This window comes from Macaca fascicularis, chromosome 14 (genome assembly GCF_037993035.2).
Source record: "Macaca fascicularis isolate 582-1 chromosome 14, T2T-MFA8v1.1".
NCBI lineage: Eukaryota > Metazoa > Chordata > Mammalia > Primates > Cercopithecidae > Macaca > Macaca fascicularis.
In genome coordinates this window covers 15,300,742-15,312,295 of record NC_088388.1, presented here as the reverse complement: position 1 = coordinate 15,312,295, position 11,554 = coordinate 15,300,742, and positions in this window count along the sequence as shown.

Genomic DNA, 11,554 nt, shown 5'->3' with positions numbered 1-11,554 from the left:
CATTCTACTTTCCTGGTGAAGAAGCAATTAAAGCTGCCAGTGGGGATCAAGCTTATTATTTTTAATATACCCACATAATTTGTGTGCATATTAAATTTGTTATTTCTTTTTTCATTCACTAATGAATGCATAATTTACATACAGTAATACCCAGTATTAATACACACTGTACTGTATAGTTCTAAGAATTTTGTCAAATATATGGTCACATAATGACTACAACAATTACATTAAAAACATTTTCTAAGCCTACTTTTTGGTAACCTCTTTTCCCACCCACTATCCTGGCAACAAGTAAATTGTTTTTGTCCAAATAATTTTGCTTTTGCTAGAATGTCTTTAAATATAATCCTAGAATATGTAGTCTTTGAGTCTGGCATCTTTCACTTTTACTTAGCAATTGAAACCCATATATATTGTTGCCTATGTCAGCGTTAAATCTTTTTTATTGTAGAAGAATATTGTATTATGTGGACATTATAGATTGTTTTTCTCATTGTGCAACTGAGGAACATTTGTACTGGTTTTAGAGTTTGGTGAGTAGAAATAAAGCTGATCTAAGCATTTCATTAATGATTTCTGGGCGAGGCACTGTAGCTCATGCCTGTAATTCTAGCACTTTGGGAGGCTGAGGTGGGTGGATCACTTGAGGTAAGAAGTTTAAGACCAGCCTGGTCAACATGGTGAAGCTCAGTCTCTACTAAAAATACAAAAATTAGCCAGGCATGGTGGTAGGCACCTGTAATCCCAGCTCCTCAGGAGGCTGAGGCAGGAGAATTGCTTGAACCTGGGAGGCAGAGGCGGAGGCTGCAGTGAGCCAAGATTGTGTCTCTGTACGCCAGCCTGGGTGACAGAGTGAGAGTCTGTCTCAAAAAAAAAAAAAGATTTCTGAGGTGAACATAGATTTTCATTTCATTTGAATAAATATTGATGAGTCAGACTGAATTGTTGCATGGTAGGCACATGTTTATCTGAATAAGAAACTGTCAACATCTTTTCTGAAGATACTCTATTATTTTGAATTCCTTCTAGCAGTCCATTCAAATTGTCTCACCTCTGTGTCAGCATTTTATATTTAAAAATTTTGTAATTTAATTTTTTTTTTACTTCTTTTTGTTTTTCTCTAAGACATTTCCTTAAGAATTTTCTTAACACTTACCTACCTTATCACCACAGTTCTGGCCTGGGGATGCTTTTCTTTTCCAACAAAGGAGACAGATTCATCCTTTTGCATGGATTCATCGTTTGCACTGTTGCTTCTGAGCCCACACTACACTCCCAAGCAGACTTATCACATCCCTCTTAGTACAAGCGAGTGTCATGGTTAAACATTTGTTCTGTGCACCATGGTTGCTTCACCTCAAATTTGAGTAAGAAATGTAGCCTTTCCAATTTCAGCTTCCTTCTGTAAGAAAGAAAATATTATCTTGTCATTCACATAAGATTTTCAAAAAGATAATCACATGACATATTTATAGAGCACAGCACACTTTCTACCACATATCAGGTGTTCAATAGGTTAAATATTAATATTTATTATTTATAATATTTTCCATAGATAGGTCACAAAAATAGTGGTACACAAACAATCCACCTGCTTTTCTACATGTGTATGCCCCATTCCAGCTAGGCAGGACATATAATAGTTCTAGATAATGAACTATAGAAAAAATTATAATGTTGGTTGAAACATACATACTACTCTCCAGTTATCTCATCTCCTGCTATGATAATCAAAAGGCTTAATGTTCCAGCAGGTGCAGAAACAGATGATGATACCTTCATCAGCAGGTGTCTTTGAGTGACCACATACAGCTTTTCACTTAGCCAGACAACCTGTATGACAGACATGTAGTAGCATAAGTAAGAAATAAATCTGTAGGATGCTGAATATTTATCTTCCAAAATATCAGATTCTAATACTTGGAATTGGTAAATTATACCTTATATGACAATTGCTTTGCAGTTATGATCAAATTAAGGATAGTGAGATGGAGATTAATCTAAATTATTCAGTGGGCTGTAAATGTAGTTACCAGTTCCTTCTAAGATGGGTGCAGGAAAAATGATAGATTAGAATATTTTAAGGGCCTGTTACTCCACAGAAACACAAAAAAGCAAGCAAAAACTGGCACAATCAACTTTGTTTGAACTCTGGAAAATAGTCAAGGATCTACAGAAACAAAGAGAATGATGATTCAAGAAAAAGGTGACCTCACATGACATTTTTAGGAAGTATCTGTTAAACTGCTATGTGACCACAAGTAAAGAAACAAAGACATCAGAGGCCACATATGATAATAAATATATTCTTTCAAATATTTTAATAAATAAGTAATAAATAATAAATAAATAATAAAACTCACTAAATAAACAATTGCACTCAGAGCAAGCAAAAACAAATGAAACTGGGGGTAGGAGGGGAGATAATTTGACTTCCAGAATTACCATACTATAATTTTAAAAATATCAAACTTTCAACCAAAAATAAGAGACATATGAAGGATCAAGAAACCATTTCCAATTTACAAGAAAATTGAAATTGTCCTGAGGAAGCATAAGCGTTATACCTAGAAGACAAAAATCTTAAATCAATTGCCTTAAATGGGCTCAAAGGGATTAAGGGGAAAAATTGACAAGGAACTAAAGAAAACTAGGACAATAGTGTTTCAATACATAGTAAATATCAATTAAAAATACAAATTACTTTTAAAAAATCAGAATTTCTGGAGCTGAAAATTACAATGAGTGAAATAAAAATTCACCAGAGGGTTTTAACAATATTTGACAAAAGAAGAAAAAAAATCAGTGGATTTCTTTCCTTCCTTCTTCCCTCCCTTTCCCCCTCCTTCTCTCCCTCCCTCCCTCCCTCTGTCCCTTCTTCTCTTCCTTCCTTCCTTCCTTTCTTTCTTCCTTCCTTCCTTCTTTTCTTCCTTCTTTCTTTTTGAGACAAAGTCTTACTCTGTCACCCATGCTGTAGTGCAGTGGTGTAATCATGGCGCACTACAGTCTCCACCTCTTGGCTCTAAATGATCCTCCTGCCTCAGCTTCCCAAGTAGCTGGGGCCACAGGCATGCACCAATACACCTGGATACATTTTCTTTTTTGTTTGTTTGTTTTTGAGTCAAGATTTTGTCATGTTGTCCAGACTGGTTTCGAACTTCTGAGCTTAAGTGATCCATCTGCCTCAGACTCCCAAAGTACTGGTATTATAGACATGAGCCACCATGTCTGGCCAAATCAATGAATTTCTAGACATGTCAATTAAAGCAATCCGGGCTCAGGAGAAGAAAGGAAAACAGAATGAAGACAAAATGGAAAGAGCTTGAGACCTCTTGCATGCCATCAAGTATACCAACGTGAGCACAAATAGAGTGCAAGAATGAGAGGTCAAATAAGGAAAAGTTGGTAAGAAATATTTGAAGAACTATGGCCACTAACTTCCCAAACTTCCCAAACTTGATTAACTTCCTATATAGGTGAAAGTTTAGAGAGGTGTTTGGGTCATGAGAGCTCAGCTCTCATGAATGGGTAGATCCCTTCATAGGATAATAGATTAATGAATTCATGGGTTAATGTATTAATTAGTTTTCATGGGACTTGGACTTGTGGCTTTATAAAAAGAGGAGATCTGAGCTAGCATGCTCAGTCCTCTCACCATATGATGCCCTGTGCTGCTACGAGACTTTGCAGGGAGTCTCCACCAGCAAGAAGGCCCTCACCAGATGTGGCCCCTCAACCTTGGACTGTTTATTCTCTAAAACTGTGAGAAATAAATTTATTTTTAAAAATAAACTATCTAGTTTTAGGCATCCTGTTATAAGCAATATTAAATGAACCAAGGCAATTAATGATGTTGAACAACTTTTCATATCCCTGTTGGCCTTTTGTATGCCTTCTTTGGAAAAATAGTTATTCAAGACTTTTACCTATTTTTAAATAGAATTAATTTTTACTATTGATTTGTAGGAATTCCTTATACATTTTATTTTTTCAGATGGGGGTCTCATTCTGTCACCTGGCTGAAGTGCAATGGCACAATCATGGCTCACTGCAGCCTCAGCATCCTGGCTTCAAATGATCCTTCCACCTCAGCCTCCTGAGTAGCTGGGACTATAGGCATGCACCACCATACCTGGCTAATTTTTAAAACTTTTTGTAGAAATGGTGTCTCACCATATTGCTCAGGCTGGTCTCAAACTCCTGGCCTCAAGCTACCCTTCTGCTTCGGTCTCACAAATGTGAGCTACTATGCCCAGCCCTCCTTATACACTTTAAATAGTAACACTTACCAAATGTAATGTTGGTAAATATTGTCTCCTATTCTGTAAGTTGCCTTTCTACGTTTTTGATGGTTTCCATCACTATGCAGAAACAGTTTGTTGTAGTTCCACTTATTTTAGCTTTTGTTGCTTGTGCATTTGGTGTCATATTCAAGATATCATAGCCAAGGTTAATGACAAAAAGTTTATTCCTTAGTTTTTTTTTCTAGGGGTTTCAAGATTCAAGTATATGTTTAATTTTGCATCTATTTGAATTTATTTTTGTGTATGGTATAAGATAAAGATTTGTTTGAGTAAAATATTTTGCAAAGATCCTACTTTCGCATGTAGATATGCAGATTTCCCAATACTATTTCTTGAAGAGACTTTCCTTTTCTCATTATGTATCCCAGGCTCCCTTGTCTTCCATATGTCTATCTTTATAGAAATATAATACTGTTTTCTTTACTGTAGTCTTTGTAATATATTCTGAAATCAGAACTGTAATGTCTCCAGCTTTTTTCTTCTTTGTTGGGATTGTCTTGGCTATTTAGAGTCTTCTGTGGTTTCATATTAATTTTAAGACTATTTTTCCATTTCTGTAAAAAGATGCCATTGGAAATTTCAAGGCGGTCGCATTAAATCTGTAGTTTGCATTTCATAGTATGAGCATTTTAACATCATTAATTCTTCCAATTCATGAACACAGATATCTTCCAATTTATTTGAGTCTTCTTCAATTTGTTTCACCATTTCTTGTTATGTTTTAAGTGTATGTCTTTCACCTTCTTGGTTAACTTTATTTCTAAGTATTTCATCATTTTTCATGTTGTTGTAAATAGGATTTTTTAAACTTTTTTTCAGGTAGATTATTGTTAGTGTATAGATATGCAACTGATTTTTGTGTGTTGATATTGTATCCTGTAGCTGTACTAAATTCATTAGTTCCAACAGGTGTTTCCTAGTAGTTTTTAAGATTTTCTGCATATAAGATGACATCTTCCATGAACAGAGACAGTTTTGCCTATTTCAGTGTCTTTTATTTCTTTCTCTTACCTAATTGTTCTGGTTAGGACTTTCAGTACTATGGCCAATAGAAGTGGTATGAGTGGGCATCCTTGTCTTGTTTCTGATCTTAAAGGAAAAATCTTTCAATTTTTAACCTTTGAGTATGATACTAGCTGTGGGCTTTTTATACAGGCTTTATTATGTTAGAGTACATTTCTTCTATATCTAGCCTGGTTAGAGTTTTTATTATTGAAAGGTGTTAAATTTCATTGAATACTTTTCTGCAACTATTCAGATGATCTTGTGATATTTATCATTCATTCTGTTAATGTTGTCTTTCATATTAATTGATTTAAACCATGCTTTCACCCTAGAGGTAAATTCCACCTGATTATGGTGTATGATTATTTTATTGTGCTATTGTGTTAGATTTACTAGTATTTTGTTCAGGAATTATTACCTACAGTCATCAGAAATACTGTCTGTAATTTCCATTTCTTCTGGTACATTTTCCTTGTTTTGAATATGAGAATAATGCTAGCCACATAAATTTAGTTTAAAAATGTTCTTTTTTCTTCAGTTATTTGGAAGAGTGTGATAATAATTAACCTTTCCTCTTTTTAAAAATGTGTGGTAAATTTCACCAGAGAACTTATCTGGTTCTGGGATTTAATTTGGGGGAGGTTTTTGATTACTGATTCAATCTTTTTACTCATTATTGGTCTGTCCAGACTTTGTATTTTTTTTGTGATTTGGTCTTGGTATGTTTTATGAATCTAGGAATTTATTCATTTCTTCTTGGTTATCCAGTCTTGGTAAAAAATTGTTAATAGTAGTCTTTTATAACCTTTTTTACTTTGGTGGCATCAGTTATAATTTCACATCTTTCATTTTTTAAAAAATTGAATCAAAATTTCTCTTTTCTGCTTTAAGTCTAGCTAAGCATTTGTCAATTTTATCTTTTCAAAAAACTAACTCTTACTTTCACTGATTTTTCCATTAGTTTTCTATTTTTTAGTTTTTTTCTGCTCTCATATTTATTTTTTCCTTCTTTCTTCTAATTTTTAATTTAATTTGTTCCAGTTCTTTGAAGTGTACAGTTAGATTGTTTATTTGAGATCTTTCTTCTTTAATGTAGCCATTTATTGTTATAAACTTCCTTCTTAGTACTGTTTTTGCTACATCCCATCAGCTTTGGTATGTTGTGTTTTTATTTTCATTTGTCTCAAGATATATTCTTTTTTATTATTTTATTTTTAATTAAAAAACAATAATTATATATATTTAAGGGGTAAAGAGTATTTCAATATATGTGTATACTGTGGAATAATCAAATTGGAATAATCAAATCAGAATAATCAGCAAACCAATAAAATCAGAGATGAAAAAGAAGACATTACAACTGATACTAAAGAAATGCAAAGGATGGTAAGAAACTGTTGTAGACAATTATATCCCAACAAATTGGATAGAATTTATAGATAAGTTCCAAGGAACAGAACAGAGTCCTCAGAAATAATACCACACATCTACAACCATCTGATCTTTGACAAACCTGAGAGAAACAAGAAATGGGGAAAGGATTCCCTATTTAATAAATGGTGCTGGGAAAATTGGCTAGCCATAAGTAGAAAGCTGAAACTGGATCCTTTCCTTACTCCTTATACGAAAATTAATTCAAGATGGATTAGAGACTTAAATGTTAGACCTAATACCATAAAAATCCTAGAGGAAAACCTAGGTAGTACCATTCAGGACATAGGCATGGGAAAAGACTTCATGTCTAAAACACCAAAAGCAACGGCAGCAAAAGCCAAAATTGACAAATGGGATCTCATTAAACTAAAGAGCTTCTGCACAGCAAAAGAAACTACCATCAGAGTGAACAGGCAACCTACAGAATGGGAGAAAATTTTTGCAATCTACTCATCTGACAAAGGGCTAATATCCAGAACCTAAAAGAACTCAAACAAATTTACAAGAAAAAAACAAACAACCCCATAAAAAAGTGGGCAAAGGATATGAACAGACATTTCTCAAAAGAAGACATTCATACAGCCAACAGACACATGAAAAAATGCTCATCATCACTGGCCATCAGAGAAATGCAAATCAAAACCACAATGAGATACCATCTCACACCAGTTAGAATGGCGATCATTAAAAAGTCAGGAAACAACAGGTGCTGGAGAGGATGTGGAGAAACAGGAACACTTTTACACTGTTGGTGGGATTGTAAACTAGTTCAACCATTATGGAAAACAGTATGGCGATTCCTCAAGGATCTAGAACTAGATGTACCATATGACCCAGCCATCCCATTACTGGGTATATACCCAAAGGATTATAAATCATGCTGCTATAAAGACACATGCACACGTATGTTTATTGCAGCACTATTCACAATAGCAAAGACTTGGAATCAACCCAAATGTCCATCAGTGACAGATTGGATTAAGAAAATGTGGCACATATACACCATGGAATACTATGCAGCCATAAAAAAGGATGAGTTTGTGTCCTTTGTAGGGACATGGATGCAGCTGGAAACCATCATTCTTAGCAAACTATCACAAGAACAGAAAACCAAACACCGCATGTTCTCACTCATAGGTGGGAACTGAACAATGAGATCACTTGGACTCGGGAAGGGGAACATCACACACTGGGGCCTATCATGGGGAGGCGGGAGCGGGGAGGGATTGCATTGGGAGTTATACCTGATGTAAATGACGAGTTGATGGGTGCTGACGAGTTGATGGGTGCAGCACACCAACATGGCACAAGTATACATATGTAACAAACCTGCACGTTATGCACATGTACCCTAGAACTTATGTATAATAATAATAAATAAATTTAAAAAATAAAAAAATAAAAAATTAAAAAAAAAAAAAAACAAAACAGAATATCTGAACAGACCAACAAGTATTTCAAACTGAGTCAGTAATAAAGTCTTTAATCAAAGAAAAGTGCCGGACCTCATGGCTTCACTGCTGAATTCTACAAAAAAAAATTAAGTTCTTTAGAATTTTTCACAAACTATAGAAAATAATTGAAAAGAATGGAACACCTCCAAACTCATGCTACGAGGTGATAATTACCCTAAAACCAAAACCAGACCAAGACACCGAAAGAAAGAGAGCTACAGGCCAATATTCCTGATGAGTGCAGATGCAAAAATAGTCAACAAAATGCTAGCAATTGAAACTCAACAGCACATTAAAAAGATCATTCACCATGATCAAGCGGGATTTATACCAGGGATGCAAGGATGGTTTAACACATGCAAATCAATAAATGTGATACATCACATTAACAAAGAAAGGATAAAAACATGACTATTTCAATATATGCAGAAAAAGCATTTGACAAAATTCAATCCCTTCATGATAAAACCTCAACAAATCAGGTATAGAAGGACTATAACCTTCATATAATAAAGGCAATATACAATAAATCCACAGCCAACATTGTATTGAATGAGAAAGAGTTGAAAGCTCTTCCTCTAAATTCTCAAACAAGACAAGGATGCCCACTTTCACCACCACCATTCAGCATAGTACTGGAAGTTTTAGCAAGAATAATTAGGTAGGAGAAAGGACAAAATGTAGTGAAATTAGAAAGGAGGTAGTCAAATTGTTCCTGTATGCAGATGACATTATCTTATATGCAGGAAATCCTAAAGACTCCACCAAAAAACTGTTAGAACTAATAAACAAATACAGTAAAATTGCAAGATAAAAAGACAACATACAAAAATTAGTAATGTTTCCATACATCAATATCAAACTGTCTGAGAGAAATAAAGAAAGCAATCCCACTTACAATAGCTACAAAAAATAATAAAATACCTAGCAATAAATTTATCCAAGGAGGTAAAGTATATCTACAAGGAAAACTACAAAACAGTGATAAGAGAAATTGTAGCTAACACAAATGGAAAAACACACCATGCTTATGGGTTGAAAAAATTAATATCATCTATTAAAATGATTATAGTGCTCAGAGCAGTCTACAGTTTCAATGCAATCCCTATCAAAACACCAATGTTATTTTTCAGAGTTAGAAAAAAGCAATTCAAAAATTCATATGGAACCACAAAATACCCTAAATAGCCAAATCAATCTTATGCAAAAAAAGAAAAAGCTGGAGGCTTTACACTATCTGACCTTGAAATGTGCTATAAAGCTATAGTAACCAAAACAGCATGGTATTGGTATAAAAACAGACACACAGACCAACAGAACAAAATAGAGAGCCCAAAAATAAATGTAGGAATTTACAGCCAATTGATTTTCAATAAAGGAATCAAGAGCACTTAATGGGGTAAAAACAGCTTCTTCAATAATTGGTACTGGGAAAACTAGATATCCACATGAAAAACAATAAAACTAGACTATCTCTCACCATATACAAAAATTAACTCTAAATGAATTAAGGACTTCAATGTAATACCCAAAATTATAAAACTACTAGAAGAAAACATAGGAAAATGTTTCATGACATTGGTCCACACAAGGATTTTTTTAGAGAAGACCCCAAAAGCAGCAACAACAAAAGCAAAAATAAATAAATGGGACCACATCAAACTAAAAAGCTTTGGCACAGCAAAGGAAACAATCAGCAGAGAAAAGAGACAACATACAGAATGAGAAAAAATATTTGAAAAGTACACATTCAACAAGAAGTTGATATCCAGAGAAATGTAAATCAAAACCACAATGAGATATCACCTTGCCCCAGTTTTAAAATAGCTATTAACAAAAAGATTAAATATAACAAATGTGGCAAAGATGTGGAGAAAGGGGAACTCTTACTGTTGGTGGGAATATAAGCTAGTAGAGTCATTACGGAAAACAGTACGGAGGTTCCTCAAAAAATTAAAAATAGAACTACTACATGACCCAGCAATCCAACTACTGGGCATATATCCAAAGGAAATCAAATCAGTGTGTTAAAAAAAATCTGGACTCCAGTGTTTATTGCAGCACTATTTATAATAGACAACATATGGAATCAACCTAAATGCCCATCAACAGATGAATGGATAAAGATACTGCCATATACATAAACAATAGAACACTATTCAGCCTTATAAAAGATGAAATCTTGTCATTTTCAATAACATGGATGAATCTGGAGTACATTATATTAAGCGAAATGTTGGGCACAGAAAGACAAATACTGCGCCATCGCACTTATATATAGAATCTAAAAAAGCTGATCCCAGAGAAGTTGAAAGTAGAATACTGGTTAGCAGCAACTTGGGAGAATAGTGGAGAGGAAGAGATGGTGAAAGGTTTGTCAGCAGGTACAATCTTACAATTAGATAAGAATTAGTTCTGGTACTCTATTGTGCAGTAGGGTGAGTCTAGCTAACAAAAATGCATTATATATTTTCAAATATCTAAAAGAGGGGATTTTGAACATTCTTACAACAAAGAAATGATAAATGGTTAAGGTGATTCATATGCTAATTTTCATCAACGTACAATGTATACATTTGTCAAAATACCACATTGTGCCCCATAAATATGTACAATTATTATGTTTCAATAAAAGGAAGAATATCCTGCTGTATTTGACAAGATGGATGATCCTGGAGGACAATATGCTAAGTGAAATAAGCGAGTCATAGAAGGACAAAATACTGCATGATTCAACTTACATAAGGTATCTAAAATAGACTTACAGAAAAAGAGAGTAGAATAGTGGCTGTCAGGGGCTGTGGTGGGAGTGGGGGAAATAGGGGGCTGAGTTACGGTTAAATGGGTATAAAGTTTCAGTTATAAAAAATGAATATGTTTTAGAGACCTGCTTACAACAGAGTGCCTATAATTAATAATACTATATTGTACACTTAAAAATTGTTAAAAGAGTAGATCTTATAATAAGTGTTCTTATCACAATTAAAAGAAAAAAAGCCATGATGTTGAAATAAAGACTAATGGACATGGGAGATAATAATTTTAGATGCAGAGTTAAATTGGGCTCTCTGAGTATATAATATTTAAAATGACATATAAGGAAAGAACATGGTAGGCAAAGAGGCCAAGATGGACAGCATTCTGCAGTGTGAATGTGCTTCTTGTGTTCAAGAAATAAACAAAGATTAATTTGCTGGGTCATAGAGAGCAAGGAGAAATTTGGAAGAAAATGAAAGAAGTGGCAGCAGAGAGGTTAAGCAACTTTTGTAGGCCACAGTTAGAAAATTTACTCTAAGTACAATCAGAATCTAGATTTGGGGCATAAAAGCAAGATTTTAGTTTTATACATGTTAT